Here is a 23,525-nt window from a genome sequence, read left to right as displayed (position 1 = left end):
TTATTGCTTTAGAAATTACCCCAAGCTTTTATTGTTTGATGGTGCAGGCATGTTTCACTATGTCAATTATCTAAACCAAAAAAACGCGCAAACCTTATGTTTTTTTGTAAGTGGATTGGGAGACAATCTTTTATAGAAAAAGCGAGTCTTTCCGATGCTTGTATAGTTCCACTTGTGAGATGTCATGTAGAAATATGCCTCTGTCCCATCTCCGAAATAGGTACACTATGTGATGCTGTTTGGAGAGTTTCAGAGGAATGTTTTTCTCATGAAAGGCCTTCAAGCTTTCCCTTATGCCTATAACAACCTGGATAACAGATGTTAGAGGCAAGAACTTGGCACCTCTTGACTATCGGAGGAATCGCTTATATTCTATTCGGATTCTGTGTTTTTTCACAAAGTAATCCATGGGAGCATAACTCTCTCAAACGTTGATGTTGGCCTCATGGTTTCCAGTATAGTCTGTTGGACATCTACTTGGTGTGTGTTCTCCTGTACCTCGTTTCCAGTTTGGGTATCAGTTGCTAACCTTTGAGCAGAAAGGGCTGACTTCTTGGATAATTAATGTAAATTTTCTAAGGGCAGTCAATGTAGCATTGTTGTGATTTTATTTAATTGATTGTTACTTTGCCTGAGTTTCCAAGATAATGTTTGGAATCTCATGTCCATTAAAAATTGACCTAAAACATTTGAGTTCAAAAACTCAAACCCCCTCTGATTAACAAGGAGTAAGTATATTAGGGTCTTTAAGAGCTTTGGCTTTCCCTGGATCCCTGTTTCTCACTGGGTGGCATTCGTCCCCTTTTTTCCAGTAGGTGGAGGGACCGAATGTGGGCAGAGCCCAGCAAAAATTAAGATATATTTGTTTTTAAAGATACAATTACTAAACAAAATTACTGTAATATTTGTGGGCTTCTCTTATTGTCTTGTGTTATGATATTTTAAAAAAATGTTTTACGTCAAATGAAGAATTTAAAACAAATGTGGTTATGAATTCACTTACACTGGTGTGTGCTTGTTTGTGTACTGATTCCTTGACTGAAATATATATCAATTCGGAATCATACTATTGTACAGTGATCTTTCATGGTTAGGCAACTGATCTAAATAGAGACAGACAGTGTGATTTTTTCTAGCTTTGGTCACACTCGTTTTGTAGTTTGTATTTTCTGCCTGGAGTAAACCATTTCCCTCTGTCATTCAATTGTGGGGGGGGGGGGGGGTGGGGGGGGGGGGGGGTGGGGGGGGGGGGGGGTGGGGGGGGGGGGGGGTGGGGGGGGGGGGGGGTGGGGGGGGGGGGGGGTGGGATTTAGGGTTTATAATTTATATTTATGGCATTTTTATGTATACATGAATTAGCTTTAGACTTTGAAAATTATATAATGTGTTTTTTATTCAAATTTGTTTTATTAAAGCTTAGTTAAATGCGGGGGGGGTTAGATTTATCGTATATTGAATTTATATTTGTTAATTTCATTTTGCTTGAGAGTGGTTGTTTTCTTTTTGTTTTTCTAAGAAAGTTTGGAGGCCTCTACACAGGCAGTTCCTTGCCCTTTTGAGGTCCTATTTTGAGTTTTCTTGAATTTTGTTTAATTGATGTACCCCTAGCTGTATTATAAATAAAAAAAGACATGTTTCATATTTCTTTAATAAAAAAGTAACATTGTTATTTATTTTTATTCTTCATGTCCAATTGTGTCCTTACATACTAAGGAGCAATGTTTGTGTTTGTGCTTAAGGTATAAATGATGTTTATATAATTTTACTATTGTACATATTTTCAAGAAAATAAATAATTTTTCTATTTCTATTTCTAGATTATGGACATTTTATTCGTTGTGCAACCATCTCACATTTTTGTAAAGTATCTTTGGAGTTTACTAAAAGAAAGTTCAATATTAATATAATTAATTCGATCATAATTTTCTATGTTTTTGCAAGATATGTTCGGATATAAAACGACTCCATTAATTCGGAATATTAAAACGACTCATTAATTCGGATATAAAACGACTCATTAATTCGTAAAGATAAATAGAAATCAGAAACCGTTTCCGAACTGAGGTCGCTATCAGCCGCATGTACAGGTTTTTGTCAGGACATGTTCGGGGATTTATCGGTACTGCCTCGGCTTGCACCCCACTACCCCTTTCTCTCCGCCTGTCACGATCACCCCATTGAACACAAACGGGAGGAGCTCGTGTGTAAACTATATGGTTGATTGTGCCGGATGGTACTACTTCGTGTACATGTTGTTTATTATAGTTTAGCTAGGTTAAGGAATTGTTCCTGTAAACGGTAACAATCTGAAATTGAGATTGAGAATTAAATACGTAGGTAGGTTGTATACATTAAATTACTTAAGCTTAATTGAGCTTTAAGAATGTTTTACATTACTTATTTGATGTCAATTTTGGAAGTGGGGTTTTTATACAATCCTATCCAACCATAGGACCCAAATGGTTTAACAGTGTAATTTATATTAAGCAGTAATAATGGTTATACTTTTTACAGTGATAATTTAATTAATGTTAAGGGGTATTAGATTAAATTAAGCTATGATGGTGCACACACCATCTTTATTGTGAAAGTTAATGAATCATTTAAACTATAGTTAAGACTGAAATTATTGTGGACTAGCCTACCATCCTGATTTCAACAATAAATTATTGCTATAAGGTTAATGGATTCTGTGCACAACTTAATGAAACCTTGTATGACCACATGCACATGTGGTAAACTGTACTTGTATTCAATACATGTATAGGAAGGCAACATTTAGTTCTCAGTTAAAACAACTTTTATTCATATGCGAAGCAATGTTTTTATATCAATGAAATAAAAACATTCCAATGTTTAGGATGTATTATGTAAATTTTCATGTTTGGGATGAACAGTTATTAAATAAATTTGTTATTGAAGAGCCCTAGAGTGTCAAACGACATATTTGATTGGGTGGTGTTTAAAATCTTCAGTATAGAACTTGAATTTGTACTAAGAGAGTTGGACATTCTTTTCTCTTGCTACTGCTTAAGGAAGGTAATCAGTTTGCTTTTAATTCCAATAATGTAATTTTTGTGTATCAAATTAATATATAAAACACTTTATTTCCAATAAAATTTATGTGATTCTCAAAAGTGGTAATTTCTGCCAATAAAAGAATAAAAAAGCCATTAATTTTATTGTTCGATATCCTAGTATATTATCTTAAAGATCATGTTTTTCCTCCAAGTGAATGAGAAGCCTGGATGTTTCCAATTTATCAATTTGATTGTGATTGAAAGATATTTGGTTGAATGGTAACAAGCTCAAGGGAAGACTATAGTAAGCTGCAATAAAAATTATCGGGCACCAACACAATCAGATGATGATTATCGAATCCATCTATATTCATGACCATCCAAAGGACTGAAAAGCAAAATACCAAGAAATGTAATTTATTTATTAATTATTATTTCAAACGGCGCATCCGCCAATATACAATAATTTCACAACATTTTCATGCAACTTAAATATAACATCAACAAAATAAATAAACAACTAATTAAATTACAGAAAGTAGTGATTATGCAGTGGAATAATAAATAAGTATAAGATTTGTGAAATAATGTTACAATAGTGAAAAATCACAAACATCATCTCTAACTGATATTAAGGGGAAAAAAAACTCTATCACTCATTACTTGTTGCAGTCTCTTTTTAAGGTGTGCGATGCTGTCATAAAACATATCACCATCGGAAGGAATGCTGTTTCCACGCCTATTTCAATGTAATAGATATTTCAAAGGACAATATGGTTTAGCTTAGTTTTCAATCTTGGAAATTCATGTATAAATATTAAATATAATTTTCAAATTAAAATTTAATATAGCCTATAGTTTAATAATTACAACAAAACAATAACTTTTTCTTACCTTATTTATTTTCAAGGATATACTGTGACTGCTTGTGGAACAAAGAAGACACGTACGTCACTGGGTTGTTGCCGCCATTAGACCATAATGAAACACATGATTTTAATTTTGAATTTATTTCCAAAACATGTTTTTACTTAGAATAAGTTTTGAACGATGATTAAATTAAATTAAGTTTTCAGGCTTTAAAAATGTTAATATAAAGAAGCTATATTTTTACATGTAAAAGAAATGAATTTGTTTTTTTATATTGTACTTAAAGTAGCCTACTCTTAAGCCACCTAAGTACTAACTATTTATTCACAGAGTAGACATGCTTTGTAGCATTTAAAAATGCTCGGTGTAGGGTACGATAAGCGGACCCAGTTTTTTATATTAATATTGACAAACAATATTATTTCAATTATAACATTTGATATAGATAACCGATACTGATTTTGGTATTTATTTACAAAAGCGTGACCATGGAAAATGGACTTTTTTCATGGGTTGGGCATTTATAGCCAAGTATTATTATCACAGGTGCATATAAACTGGGGGGGAAAGTGTATTATTGTATTATATTGATGCCTTTTCGGGCATTATTGCGTTAAGGAGCAGGGGGCATCACGTGATCTGGGATTCGACTTTTTTGCAAACTCGAGTTAATTTCTTTTTCTAAAAGAGCAAGCACTGCGCAGCGGGTAGGCATCGTTGACAGGATATAACGTACTAGTCAGCATCATTTCAGTAACTTATCACTTACCTTAATGACTATCCCAACACAAAGGTGTACCATTACCACTACTGAACTAGGAGGTTTAGACAAGGAGGAACAAAATAGTTCAAAATGGCGTCCCTTCTTTATTTTGAGAGAGCCGCGGAGTAATACCAAACTGTCAAATATGGATAGTGTTGCCAGAGGTACTGTCAAAAACAGAGTTTTCAGAGGATTTCAAAAAATCGTAAGTAACTACTCCTTTGATTTTTGTTGCCGACGAATTTTTTCTTCACTGGTTGTTTTCAGGAAAAAAAATGAACATGGTACTTGGGATTATACCGACCACACCAGTATGAAGAACACAAAAATATAAATTTATAGAAACAAACATGATAGAAACGAAAAAAAAAACAACTTCTTTAATTACAAAATTACAAACTTACAAGCATTTCCAGGTATTGTGATCGGTATTGTTGTCGCTGTTATCTTATCTTTCTCGAGAATCCCGATTACTGCAGACCGCGCGGCATCACATGATCATATAAGTTTTTTGCATCGGTACATAATTGCCTTTCCCCATTACAATTCAATTTATATTTCTGATCAGCTCCTTTAGAATTTGATATTTTACTGATAGGTACTATCTCGAGGGATGTTTTTCTTTCATTTATTGTGGCCGGAGGAACTCGCATTTTGGGTGGCAGAGTGTGATCAAGAATAAAAACAAGTTTTTATTGTTTTTGTTTTTTCAAAAAAGAAGTTTAAGTTTTTGTTTGGTAATGTTTGTTTTTGTTGAATTTTTGTGTTTGGAGAAATGTAGGGGTAAAACACGGAAGTACAACAAAGCGACGCACCAGCTGAACGGGCGGCGAGACTCTGCAATCACGTTATCTACTAGACCGCTCGACTTTGATCTCTATCTGAGGATGGGGAGGGGTTTTGCGATAAGACAATTCCTGTTTTAGTATTGAAGAAAGTATTGTTCTACGCTAACCAATCTAGTAATCAGTAGAAGCAAAATTTCAAATAACGATTCATGTCTGGGTGTGGTCGGTATAATCCCAAAGTAGCATGAACATACCTTTCCATGGTAACGTTATTGTAAATTGATACCCTGATCTTTTTGAACAATAATTAACTTGTATCAAGCTATAAACACTTTTTCATGTAATAAAACGTAATTTCTCTTATAAATAATAACAGACAGTTTGAAAGCTCGTGGAGGACCGTTTAAAATGAAGTTTTTAAAAAGTGGCATATCAGCCGAACTGCTTGCAGATTATCTCTGTGAGTATTTTGTGCAGAAGAGGAAGTACGGTTTTCTAGAGAATAAGATGCTTGAACAACTTCTCGAAAACAGTTTAATCATTGCTATAAAGGGAAATACATATAAATAATTACGCATATTTTGTATTCCTGTTATAAATGTTTTTTTTATGTTTATCATCATTTCATTATTATTAGTAGATAGTAAATATGGGGTTTCCTGGCAGCACTTTCGGAGCCGGACCGAAAAGCAATGTAAAATACTGCTTTTCAATGTACCATAAAGGAAGCTGAGAAATAACACAGCAAATCTCAATGAAAAATTAACCGAAGTCTACAGTCGTTCGTCTCCAAAAGCGATCGGTACATTACTATCTACTCTGTGGAATGAAAAATTAACCGAATCTGAGCTTCTACTTTCTTAAGCTGTGCTTTGTAAAATGTTTGTCAAATCTGCTACGAATAAAGATTTATCTCTAATAAAATTTAATCAATTTAAAACATTTTTACTAAAATACATACTGTACTTTCTAATAAAAAATCTTTTCTACTAAATAAGAACAACATGAACTCACCAACGCTCTCTTCAGTTTTCTAGCATTTCAAAACTTACAAAAGAAAGACACAATTTTTAAAAACGAGTTCAACGAATTACAAAAACATTTTAAAAGAACAGTTGATACTTTCCTTAAATGATACAGAATTCAAAGAAACTTGTAAAGTCTTTTGCAGAAAAAAACGACGTCTAATGGAGTGTGTGTACTAATCGGCAAAAAACTAAAAAAGTAAGGGATTACATATTTTATATAATTACGAAAGATATTGAAAAGAAAGTAAAAAATAAACAAACAGAGAGTTTTCATCGTTTTTTTTTTATGACATTTTTCCCATATTATACGTTTCTTTCAAGATAATCAAGACTTAATTGATGAATTTCTTAGGAATTTTTTGTGAGTATCAAGATTTATCAACACAATTCATTAAAGAGCATTATAGAATTTTTCTTATAGAATATAGCCACATTTTTGTGTGAAACAAAAGGTATTACTGTAGATAAATATTTCCATGTGATTCCTATGAAGAAAGACACCAACTATGGTTATCAAAACAGTACTATGACGTGGGGAGGGACTGCAAGTGTTTTAGAGTTAAGACTTTATTCTACAAAGTTTAATTGTTATAATTTCTTTATCTTTAATAGTCTTTTCTTTCCAGTAACAATCAAGTGTAATTTTTCATTTTTGTTTAATTCTTTAATCTTTTTTTCATCCAAAACAGTCAAAAATCTGTTCGGCAAGTGTACTTTACAATCTTCCAACTCGGCAATTATTGTAAACCCGAATTTATCTTTCATTTTCTCCAAATTCAAGATTCTATGTTTCTTCCTTTCTTCCAATTCATTTAACTTCTTATACTCTTTAAACTTACATTCTCCAATATCATTTAACTCTTTCAAGAACTCCATTTAAATAGAAAAAATTTAAAGACGGAAAAAAATGAAATTTGCTAACAATCACTCGAGAAGTCGGGGAGAATGTGAGTAAAAACCGCATTCTTTTCACGAGGTTCTTCGTTTAATTTCTCCCAAATGTACTATAAAATCATCAAAGATTTCAGGCTTAAAATCGTAGACAAATTCAACATCCAGATAATGAAAAAATACAGGTAATATCTTTTCATAATAAAACGTGTGTATCGATACCTACAAACCTAATTGTATTCTTTGAAAGGAAAAGGAAAATAATTTTGTCAATGGTTCCAAGAGATAAGTAAAAAAATTTTTTATTCTGTTTTCTAAATTCTGTAACAAATTTTGTTTGCTTCTTGTCTCCATAATTGCAATTTTGTAAGCAGATTATTCAAATGTGTTGGTTTATTTCGAAATTTCTTAGGTTTAGGTCTTTTCGTACAAAATTAAATTACAATCTCTACAAACTAAATATTTTTTATTAATATTTTCTCCTCTATTATAACACTTGTAACAGTTGGCATTATACTCTTCCATTTAAACAGAAAGATTTTTTGTTAAATGGAGATTATGGAACTAAGTCTGCCGAGATATAAATTTTTCAACGCAAATGTTTGTGTTTACATTTCTACAACAGAGATAAATAGAAATAATTTCATTCTATTGTACAACTATTTAGGATATTATGTGTACGATTATAAAAGATTATTACGGGAGAAATCGGGATTTTTCAGTGGCGAAAGAGTATATTTTTGAAATATTAGAAGGAATGAAAGAGAATAATAATATGACATCATTAACTACTGAATTTCTCTAATATCGTTCTTTAATCACATCATAGGCTAAAAAATTTCTCAGAGACAACAACAACATAACAAATCGCGTTTGTAACAGCTTTTTGAAAATCCATATGATATTGATAATTATATCGTTCTTTGAACCCAGAAATATTTGTCAAACTCTTTGTTGTATCAATGAACATAAATAGGTCTATTCGCTAAAAATTCTTTAGGATTGTAATACATTTCCTTATTATTACAGTAAACTTTCCTTAAAATCTTGATACATCTGATACATGATTCTGAAAAGACCTCCTGAAATGTTTAAATTTTGTAATTCATCTGGATAATAAGAACCGTTCAATTTTACTCTGATATTTTTTACATCCAAACTATCAAACTTTGAAGGATTTTTTTCTTGATTATTCTGTCTATCTGTTTGAAAACCTATGATAACGAACTTGGGATTGAAGATATTTCTATAAAATATTTGTGATATCGAACGAATAAGTTGTTCCGGAAATACCTTTTTGTTCAATACATTGCCAATCTAGAAAAATTAAACATAATGTTTTGACTTTTTGTAATTTCATCAATCAACCTTATTTTACTCGTGATTTTATAATCAATCTTCATTGGAACTCTAATAAAAAAAATCTGTAATTGTTATTTTTCCATCAACAGGCATAACATTTCCAGTTGCAGTCTTCAGAATCACATCATCGTCTTCTGCTCTTATAAAACTTAGATAAAAATCCTCCTTTATAGATCGGAATAGTAACATTTTCAAAAAATCCTAATCCAAAATGAGATAAATTTCCAGCTGCTTCAAAAACACCAAATTTAAAATCTGATTCAAAGCCATTAGAAGTTTGAGAAAATAACATCACTTTTTGAATACGAAATAGTTCCTTTAATTGTGCTTAATTGGCCACACAGTTTTCGACTTCTTCTATCAATTTATTGTGTTTTCTTACTTCAATCTTAGAAAATAAAAACGGTATAAAATTATCGATTAATCTAACATTATCAGTTCCAAGATATGCTTGACCATCTTGTTTTGTTAAAGTTCCAGAAATATAAAAACTGGAAGTTAGACGAGCAAAAGTTATCTCCAAAATCAATATTAAAACTCAGTTCTTTTATTCGGTTCATTCAAATGTTGTTTACTAATTGGATAGAAAATTTTTAAACTCCGCCCTTTCAATATCACTAGCATATTTTCTGTAGTCCGCCATTTAATAAGAGAAAATTTAGAAAATTTTAAACATCGTGTATCATTTTTTCATCGATCTAATGTACGTTTTTATAAGAAAAGATATAAATTTTAGTAAAATAATTAAAAAGATTAGAGTCATTTTTAATGATCTACTTCGTCATATTCAGGATTCTCTTCCTTAAATTTTGCGATCTCGGTCACATATTTCAATAAAATCTGCACAGGATAGTAAACCGCTATCTATAATATTGTTCCAATCAACTGTATCTTTATTTTCATCCAAAAAAACTTTATACTCAAGTGTTGATAGAGACAAAGAACAGACATATGATCTTTTTAATTGATAATGTATATTTTCTTGAATGAACTCTGATGATAAAGTTTGATATTTAGCAATGTTATACCCAATTCAATTTGTTTACGTATAATCTCATCATATCTTCGGATAATTCATATTTTTGAGAAATGTCATCCCAATGTTTCTTTTTTCAAATCTCTTTCGTGTTGCATGATAAAAAGATCGAAAGCACTGTAATGTCCCGCCATCTCTATATTATTAGGAAAAAATTTCAAAATCAAGTTTTTATAAATTGGCTCTTTTTTGCGTTTACATTCAGCACATTTTCAGAAAGGAAATTCTCTTAACTCCATTGATGTTTGCATAGTATTTTTATATCATTTGTTGCAGTTTTTTCTTTACATCTCACACAATATATGAGCGCCATTTATATAAGGAAAATTAGTCATCATAGCCGCCCTACTCCATTAAATCTGTTATCAATATTTTCAAAAGTTTTTATTAACATCTTCTTTAAAATTATTAAAGTTTTCTTCTAGTTTGTTTTACTTTATCGAGATATAAAGAGAGTATCGATCATCTATTCTTTTAAGTAATTCATTATTATGTGTTACTTTCTCATTGAAACGTGTACCTAAAATTTTCAAAAAAGTTTATTTTCTCATTGAAAACGTGTATCAAAATTTTCCAGAATTTTGTTAATTACTGCCACCAACTATACTTACACATTAACATCATTTTTATATGTATTAAAGTTTTCTTCTAGTTTATTTACTTTATCAAGTAATTCACCAACATCGTTCTACTGATCTTTTACTTCTTTCATCAAGTTTTTCATAGACTTCTGTTGTAAAATCTTTAACATGCTGTTTATGATTCTCATAATTTTGTTTTAGTTCATTAAACATTTTAATAGGATCTTCTAATTGAATCATTACAACAACATCAAATGGATTAATTCCTTTACTAACACCGCTAATTCTCTTTTTCCTTTAAAATCTAAGGCAATTTTTTAACATTCGGATCATGTAAAATCAACAATATCGATGTTTTCTGATAATTTTAGAGGGTTTTAAAATTTGTTCTTTAACAACAACATCATGTTTGTCAATACCAGGTCGAACACCGACAATTCTTTTCTTATTAGCCAAACTAACATAATTCTTTTCAACTTTGATCGCTTTCAGTAATTTTATCAGCTTTATCGATATGAGACATTAAATTGGTAAATAATTTTTTTTACCACCATCATCAACTTCTTTTTCCAATTGTTTTTATTTTATATCAGCAACTTCATTTGAACTCATGAAAATTTTGCAAGTTTGTTATCATATTCTGCTTTAAAAATCTTTCAATCTCGACAGCAAAACATATCTGAATCTGGAAGGTTTTGTAATAAATTTTCTCTAACTTGTTATCACAAACTCATTTCTCAAACTATCAAAATTCAAACTATTATCTACATTTTGAATAATTTTGTTCCAAATACGTCAAAAATATTTTGTGAATCCATATTTATTAAGTAATAATTTGTTAACAACTTCTTTTAAAATCTTTACCAGTACTCAGTTCATTCAAAACAAAAACACACATAAATGACCACAAATTGGGGGATCTTTATAGTCTTGAATTTGAGAATCGTTATAATAAACGTTTTGATTTTTTTAAATATTGGATCAATTCTCTCGGTGGTTTGTCCTCAATTCTTCCATACGAATCAAAATAATATGCATTCTTATCATTTTTATAATAACAAATCCAATGTGTTTCCACTTCCCATAATCGAGTCTAAATTCACCAATTCCACATTCAAATTTCTTAACTTTTTCAGGTAATGTATCTCTCATGAAGATTTCCTCTAAAATGTTTAATATTTTTGCAGATTTCTTCCAATTCTCTCCCGAATGTTAAAGGTTTAAATTTTTTTTTCAATGTTTGATTTTCACGTAATTCAAAGTTTTTTCATCTAATCCAGATCCTGTAACATCTTCCAACTCTTTATCTAACCAATTTAAAATGTTTCGAACAATAGGAATCACATCCTTTTTAACGATTGGAGCAGCTTTACGAACATAAGGAACAACACATTTTTAACAACTGGAATATTTTCTCCAAAATCTAATAAATCTTTCAAAAGACCACCATTTTTAAGTTCTTTCAACTGATTATAAGAAAATTCTATTCTGGTTCCTTTATTGTTTTTCTTATGTTTTTCGAGTTTATTGTATTGTCTATTTGTTAAAAAATATCTTATCTTCGCCATTTTTTAGTTGATCTATTTTAAATTGAATACTAACGGGTATTTTCTTCTTTAAAAGCGGATTTTATTTTTTCTTTCTGATTTTTGCTGAAATTTACATTCACCTCCATTTATATAGTTAAAATTTCAAGTTCTCTTCGATTCCCATTCCTAGTTTTCTCTTCAAAAACATTGCTCCAGCTGTTGGAAGCGCAACAAATCTTTCACCTAAACTAGCATCTTTTGATAAAAAATCTATCCATTGCCTTATCTTGCAAAACTTTATCTGCGATATGTCTGGAATTTGTGTCTCTATGTTTTGCATAAAAAATATCGTGTTCCATAGCAGCTTGATCTAATTTATTTATACCAGGATCTCCTCTTTTTAGTCTTTTTTCGAGTTTTTGTGCCAGGCCCCAGATACTGATAAGTTGGTACGTGTAATTCAAAAAGGTAAATTGTTGATAAAAATCATTCAAAAGTCCACTACCCTCAATCATAGATGAACTTATTGCCGGCAAAACTCGTTTTAAAATATTTAATTCCATCAGGTTTTTCAATCATTTCATCAAGTTTGTTCGAAATAAAATCTTTAATCGCTTTCTTTTCGTTCAAAAAAATTGTTGTTTCCAGCCTTTTCTTGAGCATAAATATAATTAATAATTCCATAGAGTTTTGTCAAATCGTCGATATATCTGTATTCAATCTTATTATCACTGTATTTTCTCACACACCTGATCCTTCGATTCTTTTTTCCCAAATTGGTTTAATCAAATTGAGATATTTTTTACCTTTACTTGACTTTGGTTTCTTAGTTGATGGATCATTATTTTTGTAAATTGAATCAGATTTCCATAAAATTTCAGTATACTTTTTCAAGTCTTCTTCAGAATATAAACCGTCTTTTGGAACATCAGTGCCTGTTAATAATCTCCATAAACCTTGAGTTCCTTCATATGTTTTTTTCATTAATAATGATATCATTATGCTCAAAATTCACGGGCAAATTTCCAATCATAAAACTTTTTTTTTTTTATCCCAATACAAACCAAATTTATCATCCTTTGCTCTAGGAAGAAATTTTTTACCAATTTCACCAATTATTATATCCGTTGTTCCAGGACTTATTGGTTCAAACTATTGTAGATTCTTCAATGATTCGAGGTCTAAATGGTGTTGAAGATGGTAATTTTGGCAATTCAAACTCAGATTCTGGTATCGAAATATCAGCAAATTGTTCGTACAACTGGAGCCAAATTCATCAAATTTTTGATTATCGCTTAAAACATTTTCAATTTTGCCCTCAACATTTTTTTATTGCAGAAGTTACAGGTTGATTAATTTTTTGAATAAGTTCTTGTTCTTTTTCATCCATTCGAATCTGTTCTTTAAATTCTTTGATTAATTTCTTTTCGATTTGATCAAGTTTTTCGCTTCTTCAGAAGTTACGTTCACCATTTATTTAGGAAAATTTTGAAACGTGGAAACGTAAAAACGTGAACGTGGAACGTAAAAAACGAGAACGTGGAACGTAAAAACGTGAACACGTGGAACGTAAAAACGTGAACGTGGAACGTAAAACGTGAACGTGGAACGTAAAAACGTGAACGTGGAACGTAAAAAACGTGAACGTGGAACGTAAAACGTGAAACGTGGAACGTAAAAACGTGAACGAGAACGTGAACACGAAACGTGAAACGTGAACACGAAACGTGAAACGTGGAACGTAAAACGTGGAACGTAACAGATTTACCGTTTTTCAGTTGTTTTCATAATGTAAATAAAAAGTAAAGATAATGTAAAAATAATTGTAACAAATATTTTTATCGAGACCACTGAGCAGCATTTATATTAGAAAATTTATTCAAATATTTACCATTTTTAGGCTTCAAAGTTAGATTAATAGTTAAAAATCCGTAGTCTTCCTTCCAAATTTTATCACATAACTCAATAAAGTGGTTAAAACTCATATCAGATCCCACATAATTGTTGTAAATTTTTCTCGAATAGTGATCATCTTGCTTAAAAAACACACAAACATATTCAAATTATTTCTAATAACTTGTTTATCAACCTTTGAAAAGCATTGAGAAAGATAGATACAAGAGATATTTTTGTGACGAGACATTACGAAATATTCCTTAATAACGTCTTGATTTTCTAAAATACAATCATCGAAAACGATTAACGAATTGGGTTTACATTCGCTTAATGGAACTATGTCCTCAGAAGCATTATAAAATATGATATTTTCTTACTTAAGTTCTTCTCAATGTTTTCAAATCTTTCTTGTAATTTTTTATAGGCGTCTTGTTCTAAAGATTTACTAAAAACATACAAATTGGAATAAGGAATCAACCTATTGTAGATAAAATTCAATAATAAAGTTGTTTTTTCTTTATTCTTCCACATCCACTTGAACCAACAATTAACAATCTGATTGGTTGATCTTTCTTATTTTCTTCAAACGTTTGAAGTTTTATCTGATCTTTTTGCTTTAAAAATTTCTCCATTTAAATAGAAGATTTTCATCTTGAAGCAACGCTTGCGAAAATGAAGCTGTTCAAGTTGACTTCAGAAAGCTCTAAATTAGTTTTAAAACTTGGAACATCCTATACACTTAGAGGAAGAATCAAATTATTTTATCGGTTTAAGCGGTTTTTATTCTGACAATTTTGTAATAAATATTAGTGAAAGTTCTCCTTATTGCATAGGATTTAGTGAGAAGAACATAACAAAATACTATGGTTTAAACAAAGGATATTATACTTTCGATCAAATAAAAATTCCCTTAAAAATTATCTGAAAACATTCAAACAATCAGATAAATCTTTAAACTTTGACGAAAACAAGTTTGAAATGCAAAAAAAATTATCTCTCTAATAAAATTCAAATAAAATCACCAGTAAGAATAATGTTTTCAGCAATTATTGTAGAATTGTTAGGGTTTGTTCAAGAAACTATTGAGCCAAATCAGGTATATTTAGGAAATAAAACGCCAAAATTTAGACCGTTCGATGTAATTGAAGTGCACTGCAATCTCGTTGAACCTAGTTTTGAAAATCATACCGAACATTTACACAAAGAATCGGAAATTTTGTACACTTTTTTCCCAAATGTTGCTTATGGATCAAAAATCAGTGAAAAACCAAATGAAAATCGATTATATTTCCAATTAGAAAAAATATTAAAAGAATTCAAAAAATCGTTCTGACTATTCAAGACTCTGAGGGAAATTTATTAAATAATGAGAGTAAAACAACAATATATTTAAGATTGAAAAAGGATTAAAATGGACCCCAAAATATAAAAAAAAAAGCTTCGGAAAACATACATTCTGAAGGTAGGGGTGATTCGCCCCCGCCTTCAAACTTTCAAAAACAACACTATTTTCATTAATGAATCCGGACTTTATTCTCGAAATAAAAATTACTAGTTAAATTTCTTTTCTATCTAAATGGAGTCACTTGTAGGCCTACTCATAATAATCACTCAAATTCAATAACACAAATATCTTAACGATTGTAGACGAAAACAATATGATCTGGTTTAAGGCTAAAGATGTTGCAGAGGTGTTAGAATATGAAAATACTAGACAAGCTATCATAAATAATATTGATAATGACGAGAAAATAGCCTTTAAATATATAAATTACAAGAGTCTATGCCATAGACCCTTTCAAAATCTTCATCCTGACACTATTTTCATTAATGAATCTGGCCTTTATTCTCGAAATAAAAATTACTAGTTAAATTTCTTTTCTATCTAAATGGAGGTCAGTTGTAGACCTACTCAACAATCAACTTATATTCAATAATAAAGACATTGTAAACGATTGTAGACGAAAAACAATGTAATCTGGTTTTAAGGCTAAAGATGTTTGTGAAATATTAGGTTATGAAAAAACAAAAAACGCAATTAAATTAAATGTTGATGATGATGATGACAAAATTCAATATTTTTACTTAAAAAACAAGGGGCTATTCGAATGGCCCCTTAACAATCTTCAATCCTGACACTGTTTTTATCAATGAATCTGGACTTTATTCTTTAATTTTGAGATCACATAAAAAAGAGGCAAAAATCTTTCAAAAATTGGGTTACAAAAGAAGTTTTGCCAAGTATTCGTAAATTTGGTGAGTACAAACTTGAAAACAAGATTAAATATTTAGAGGACGAAGTTAAACACTTGCAAATTAAAGATGAAATAAAAACGGAAATAATCGCAAAACAAAGTGTAAAAATTGACTTAATGAAACCAGACCTTGTTTGTAAAGATTTTGATAAGAAAAAACACCATGTTTTTGTGTTAATTAAGAAGAATCACATGTGGGAATGGCCCTTATTACGTTATCAGAGCTCAGAAACGAGAAATACCAAACCGATTAAAACATCTAAAAATAAATTATCCTGAATTAGAGATTTTGTTCATTGATGACGAACCAAATTCTATCAATCTCTACAACCAAATGAAAGAATCTTTGAATATTTTATACAACGGAAATCATTTTACTACAAATATGGCAGAATCTCGACTGATTTATAGAATATCTAAATTACACGATGAAAATGTTTCTAAATTTTACTAAAAAACTCTCGATTTATTATATTTTGTTTGTAAATGTTTAGCCATAACTAGGTAACCATCGTAGAATTTTTTTTTCATATTCACAAGGCATTTCGTTTTTTATTATAACTTTCGTCTGAAAATGTTTTTAGCACAATCTTTGCAAAAAGCATCTTTTCTATCTTTACTATACTGCCAGTTATTAAATTCAGAAATATTTTTAATTTCTTTACAAAAGTAACAATTTTTTTCTTCTAAAGTTAATTTGTCCATTTTAACGTATAATTCCTTACAATAACAGTCTTTTCTATTCTCTTCTTGACACTTTGTACATTTCTTTTGAGACTCCATTTATATAGAAAAAATTATTACACGATGAAAATGTTAAACTCTTGAATTATGATATTTTGTTTGTAAATGTTTTTGATAATTATTTAACCATTTTATAGTTCTTCCACATTCACATTGAGTATCTTCATAATATAATCTATGGTGATTCTTCTTTACACAATCTTTACAATATGAGTCTTTCTTATCTCTACTATAGTGATCACTATTAAACTCTGAAATTTTTTTAGTTTCTTTACATTTAAGACATTCTTTATCTTCCAAAGTTAATTTTTCTATTTTATCATATAATTCTTTATGATATTCCCTTTCACAATCTTTGCAATTATAATGCATTCCATCTTTCCTATTTTTATCTTTATAAAATTCATTTAAATCTTTAAATTTTTTTGCACTTTGTACATTTCTTTTGATGCGCCATTTATATATAGAAAATTTATATTACAGTTTTGACTTCTTCAATTCATATTCATAAAACTTTCCGGTTATTTCTTCATTATTTAAATCTTTTATACTATAAGTTACAGGATCTGTGTTATTAATTTGATAAATCACAAAGATTTCTCTTGACCAATTGTTCTTATATTTGTTCGAAAATGTTTGTTTTTTACTAACAATTCTTACATGATCATTGACTTTAAATTTAGTTTTCGTGTGAATTTCAGGTGGAACATACTTGAAAACGGTCTCTAATAACTCCTTTTCTGCATCCTTATCTACGTCTTTCGGTTTTCATTTTGATTGTGCTGTGAACTGTATCGTTATAATTGTTTACGATTTTTGAAGAATATCGATCCATTTAAAGTTTTTATTAATCTCAAAAATTACTTTCATTCTCTCATTTTGAGTTCTGTTATATCTCTCTACAATACTTGATTTCTCTTCGTTTTCAGTATGATAAATCTTAATGTTGTATTTCCTCAAAACATCGTTAAATTCTTTATTTTTTAAAACTCTAAACCCTTATCTGTATGAAGTAGGTTAGGAGGTTTGTGATTGATTGATCCTTATGGCATCTTTTACTATATCTTCGAAAGCTTTTGAAACATCCTTGCCGTTTTTTCTTTTGATAGCTCTTGACCAAGCATATTTTGAGAAAGTATCAATAACATTTAACATATACTTAAATCCATCATTTTGATCCGAATAGTTAGACATTATAACTAAATCTGCTGCCCATAAATCGTCAATTCCTAATGTTATAATTTTTCTCTTTTTAAACTTTTTTCGTACCGGTGCATGAATTTCTCGAGCTTCAATCTCTATCTCATCTTTAGTCTTCAATTCTTGCTTAACAGGTTTTGGATTTGGATTCTTTATAAACTTACTCTTGTTTGTCTTACATTTTGAACATTTTGCAGCAATTCTATACAATCCATTTTGAGTTTGAACGATTTTTGAATCTATATTTTTTCGTTTTCTTTTTACACTTGTGACAGTGAATTAAATCATCTTCCATTTACATATCAAAGTTTCCAAGTTTTATTTAATTCGTCTAATATATCAGATTTTGCTTCATTTTTATAGCCATACGGTACTGTATCGATCTTATTTTCTAGGACAATTCTCTTATCATCTTTAGCGTTCAGTGCCAGCTTGTTTATGGTAACAGTGTACAACTCATGTTTATATAACTTTTGATGACTGTCATCTCCCTAAATTCTTCTTTATCTTCGAACAAACATCTCTTCAAGTTTTCGATATTTATTGTTTTATTTACAACGCTTCTCTTAATTCCTTTACACCTAACTGGGTTTTTATCTAGATATTTGTACGAGTACATCTTAGACCTTAAACCACAAAATTCTTCTAAAACTTCGCTATTTAACTCATCTTTGAATTTCCCTATTACCTTCTTATTTTTAGTAGTGAAACATTCATGATCTTTTGGATAATCACTTGTATCAAAGTCATCTATATTTTCTTTAATAATTTTAAAAGGATCTCGTTTCAATTCTAGAAAATAACTGTCTGTATCCATGTAACACAGATTCAAATCTGGATCAAACTTCTTTAATTTGTTGTAATAAAACTCGTACATTAGCAATTTTGAGAGGTCGAGAACTGAAAATCCTATGTAAATCGGTTTGTTAAATTTAAACCTTTTGTTTGTACATGTGACTCGCTATACAGTTGTCGTCAAAGATATTGAAACATTTGAAATTCGTTTTCTTAGCTTGTTTCATTGAAAATTCTTCATTTCCTAGTCTAATATCGCATCTATTTCGCACATTTTCCATACTTTTTTCCAAAAAACTGAGTTGTTCATCAGCTTATAAAAGTCCTTTTCAAAGTCGCTTGTAGCTTTGGTTCTCATGTTTGTGTTAAAATCAATGTATTCTTTCATAAAAGGCTTCTGATCGAATGCAATAACTCTATTCACATGTTTCAAAATCATACCTTGTTCCAAATAGAACTTCAAATTTCTCGAATGAACAACGTATTCAGTTTTATCCAGTAGAGTTGTGCAAAGTTTTGTTTTTAAAATGTTCTGGAGCAAGAGGTAAATCCTTGTGATGTTCGTGTAAATTTGTTGGATATCCAAGATCAACTTCTAAAATATATCCATAATCTTCGTCGCCAGTGAGTTCCAAAATTGTTTCTTTCCATTCTGCTGTTGTATACGTTTTAGGATCCATCCACTTGATTTCGTTATATGGTAAATTTTTGCATAAGTCCATACCCATAAAGGTTGTTTGCATCGACGTACAACAAATAGTTTTCGGGCTTTGTCTTATCAAAATCTTTTAAATATTTGTTATTTGCTTTCACATATCGTTTAATACACTGAGAAATGCCTCCGCGAATACCTTTTTCGATCATCAAATACATATTATAATCACTAATTAATTGTAATTCTATCTTCGTTAATTTTAACATTGCGTCCCATGCGAGACTGGGAGCTGTTAGATAGTGTACCGGATCGAGTTTATAGCAAATTCAAACAAATATTCCTAAAATTTTCAAAGATATCAGCGAGCAATAGAACATCTTGAATGTTTATAGAGATCAGAGTAATTTCCTAGATTTTTCTCTTTTAATTTGTTCCAAACATTTAAGTAGTGTTGAAAATCTTTCTCAGATATGCTCTCATCTGTCAAAAGTGAATAGAAATCTTGAATTCTCAATTTCTTCTGTGTAATCAAGTTTTTCAATACTGTCGATAAATTTCATAGGGAAATATTCCTTTTCCAGATAGAATTTTAAAAATCTCGTCGTCGTCATTTGGCTGTCTTTCTATTATCTCATTCAGTCCATCTTGTATAAAATGATTTGTATGTTTGAAGTCTTCTCTCTTTAGATTTTTAGCTAACTTTTCTATAGACGAGGCCATGAATCTGAACGTGTCTACAAACGAAAACTTGATGAATTTTCTTGGCTTATCACCTTCGAATTCATAGCCATATCCAGAATTTACAGAATAATTTATATATTTTTCATCGGTGTTTGCAATCAAATCAACATTTCCATATTGTTTAGCCAATTCTTTTATGTACAAATGAGTATCGTAATTTGACATATTGTGGCAGAAAACGGGAGAATATTCTGAGGAAATTTCAAATTTAGATTGCAACATGCATGAGCTGCGCCTCGAAACTTGCCGGTTAAATGACAATGATCTCTCACTTTATTATAACTCTTCCAACTATCAGGAGTAAAACCATACTATGAATTGACCCAACATCATAAGCAGACCATTCACAGATATGACAAACGTTTGAATTTTGATACGAAATTTCTTCTTCTTCTGTCAATTTCATAGGTTTCATGTTCTTAGAATTATATTTTTTCGCTATGTATTTCGATAATTTATTGAGTTCTTCAAACAATTTTGTCGGGGACGTTTTTCAAATCTTCTTCATTTTTGGCACGATAACATATCGGTTTGTACATGCGATTGGTCACATTCGACACTAAATATAGAGTAAAACCAATAAGGAATGTGCCTCTGAATCTTGGTTGTAGTCGATCTTTGTGGATTGTTCTTGCATGTCGGAATTTTTTCTAATATGCTCTCAAAGTCCATATAAATTACGTACGGATGGTTAAATTTCTTTTGATAATTAGTAAATTTAGTTGTTTGACCTGGAAATGGCATAATTGGCTTACAAACTTCATGATTTTTACAAATTTCTAAGTGATCTGTTAAATCTCCAGATTTGTAAAAATGGCTTAAAACATCTTCTACACAAAAATTTTCTTTCTTTATGTTTAGACAACTGCGAAAGAAACAAGCTTATTTAAATCGGTTATCAAAACATAATGAGATTTATCATCTTGTTTAACATACAATAAATCAATGTTTGTTTCAGCGTCATATTTTTCAGAAATTTGTAACGGAACAATGTTAATATTTTCATCAAAACTGTAGACATTGATAGACATTGTTGGATACTTATACTTGGAATTGTAGCTTCGTTTTTTCAAATATTTGTATATCTTTCAGAGACATTGGATACTCAAAACCTGAAAATATTTCGTCATTCACAAATTTTTCGTATTGCTTTACACGTTCACAGTCTCTTTCTGGTTTTTCAATAGCACATCTTATTGAGTAAATAAAGCAAAAATCATCTCTATTTTTTATATTTATACAAGCTTTTTTATCTTTGATATTCTTTGGTAAATCGATGTATGATCCTGCATTCATCATTTCGTGTTTGTTAAGGCTCAAAACTAGTTGTTTACAACTTTTAAATGTCCATCCGGAACCTTTATTTGGATTATTCGTTTGTTCTCGATGTGTTAATTTATTAAAATTGCTTAGTAATAAAGTCGTTTTACGTCAAAGATTTCGTCTGCTTTGATAGTAAAATACATTAGACATGTTTGCGGTTCACCATTCACTAAAGTTCGTTCGTATTCACATTCCAAAGAGAGATAGCCCTTCATATTTTTAACATTTTTCTTGAAATTTCTCGATTAAACTTTTAATTTCTGACCGCATAATTGAAAGATATTTGTAAATTGACATGGAATTGTCGTTCAAGTTTGTTAAAATGTATTGCTTGAAAAGACCGTGTATTGAGGATAAAACTTCTACATCAATGATATTTTTCGGATTTTACTTTAAGAGTTTTATCAATTTCTTCGATCATTTCAGACTTGGTTTTATCGTTAGTACCGATAGCCAACTTTTCAGCTATTGAATGAAGTTTTTCATCATTAAATAGGTCGAGATTTTTCTTTTCAACTTTGAAATTTCTCTTTAAATTCACGTAATTTCTCAATATTAAACATGTTTTCGTGATCGGCAATTTTATTTTCTCTAGCCCACTGTCTTAAATAATTTAGTTCATTATTGTAAATTTGCTTGTTTTTTTTCATGACTTTTAGAATTATAATGGCGATCATAGTTTTTTCTTAAAATTTCTATTTTGCAGAACGGACATGATATTTTATCGCGCTCCATTTAGATAGAAAAATTTATTTAACTAAATGGTGCTTGTAAACCAACGATTGCGCCTCTCACGGCGTGATATCACTACGGATATGACGCAGGCGAAGCGATTATCGTGATGGTCGGTCTGTAGTAGCACACCTCGACTGTCATTGATACACACAGCGCAATCTTTCGGAACTAAAATGTCGGTAATGCAGATTTGCTTTTAAGAATAAAAATTGTGTTCCCGTTTACTATTATAACATTTTCTTTTTCAAAATGTTAGATAATTTTACCTATTTTAAATAATGCGTACATTTTGTTACTTGTAATTTTCAAATTATATTTTAAAATTAATTTCTTAAATTTTTACTTCTCGATGGGCTGTTGTATTGTGTTGCTGAGTATATATGTCCGCGAATTCGGTTTGGTCGGTTAGGAAGTTTACTTCTGAACTGTTTCAATGCGAGTGGCCATAGCGGAGAAACACCAAGTTCAGAAGTATTCAGATCGTATTCCGGAACCATTTCTCTATCCGTATCTCGCTCTTCTCTCTCTCTCTAGCCTGAATATAGATCCTAGCCTATAAACGGCAGAAGTGATCGTGTCATAGGCATAAAAAGAGAGGGAGAGAGAAAGAGACAGAGGGAGGAGAAAAGGTCGACCGAGAAATGGTTTTGCACTTTTTGACTTTGAATTTTTTCTATTTAAATGGAGTTCTTGAAGGAGTTAAATGATATTGGAGAATGTAAGTTTAAAGAGTATAAGAAGTTAAATGAATTGGAAGAAAGGAAGAAACATAGAATCTTGAATTTGGAGAAAATGAAAGATAAATTCGGGTTTTACAATAATTGCCGAGTTGGAAGATTGTAAAGTACACTTGCCGAACAGATTTTTGACTGTTTTGGATGAAAAAAAGATTAAAGAATTAAACAAAAATGAAAAATTACACTTGATTGTTACTGGAAAGAAGACTATTAAAGATAAAGAAATTATAACAATTAACTTTGTAGAATAAAGTCTTAACTCTAAAACTTGCAGTCCCTCCCCACGTCATAGTACTGTTTTGATAACCATAGTTGGTGTCTTTCTTCATAGGAATCACATGGAATATTATCTACAGTAATACCTTTTGTTTCACACAAAATGTGGCTATATTCTATAAGAAAAAATTCTATAATGCTCTTTAATGAATTGTGTTGATAAATCTTGATACTCACAAAAATTCCTAAGAAATTCATCAATTAAGTCTTGATTATCTTGAAAGAACGTATAATATGGGAAAAAATGTCATAAAAAAACGATGAAAACTCTCTGTTTGTTTATTTTTTACTTTCTTTTCA

General features: G+C 30.2%; 1 protein-coding gene across 1 annotated transcript in view; it reads left to right on the top strand.

The window, feature by feature from the left end:
* The first annotated feature begins 2,204 nt into the window (after positions 1-2,204).
* LOC124362130 (protein arginine N-methyltransferase 5) overlaps positions 2,205-23,525 on the top strand; it is a 54,905-nt gene continuing 33,584 nt past the window's right edge. The window contains exon 1 of the mRNA XM_046816352.1: positions 2,205-2,337. The gene's annotated coding sequence lies outside the window, so the exon portion shown is untranslated. The remainder of the gene's footprint in view (positions 2,338-23,525) is intronic.

This window comes from Homalodisca vitripennis, chromosome 1 (assembly GCF_021130785.1).
Source record: "Homalodisca vitripennis isolate AUS2020 chromosome 1, UT_GWSS_2.1, whole genome shotgun sequence".
In the NCBI taxonomy this organism is placed as follows: domain Eukaryota; kingdom Metazoa; phylum Arthropoda; class Insecta; order Hemiptera; family Cicadellidae; genus Homalodisca; species Homalodisca vitripennis.
Note: the sequence above shows the minus strand (reverse complement) of the source record. Positions and strands in the feature narration are given on the sequence as shown.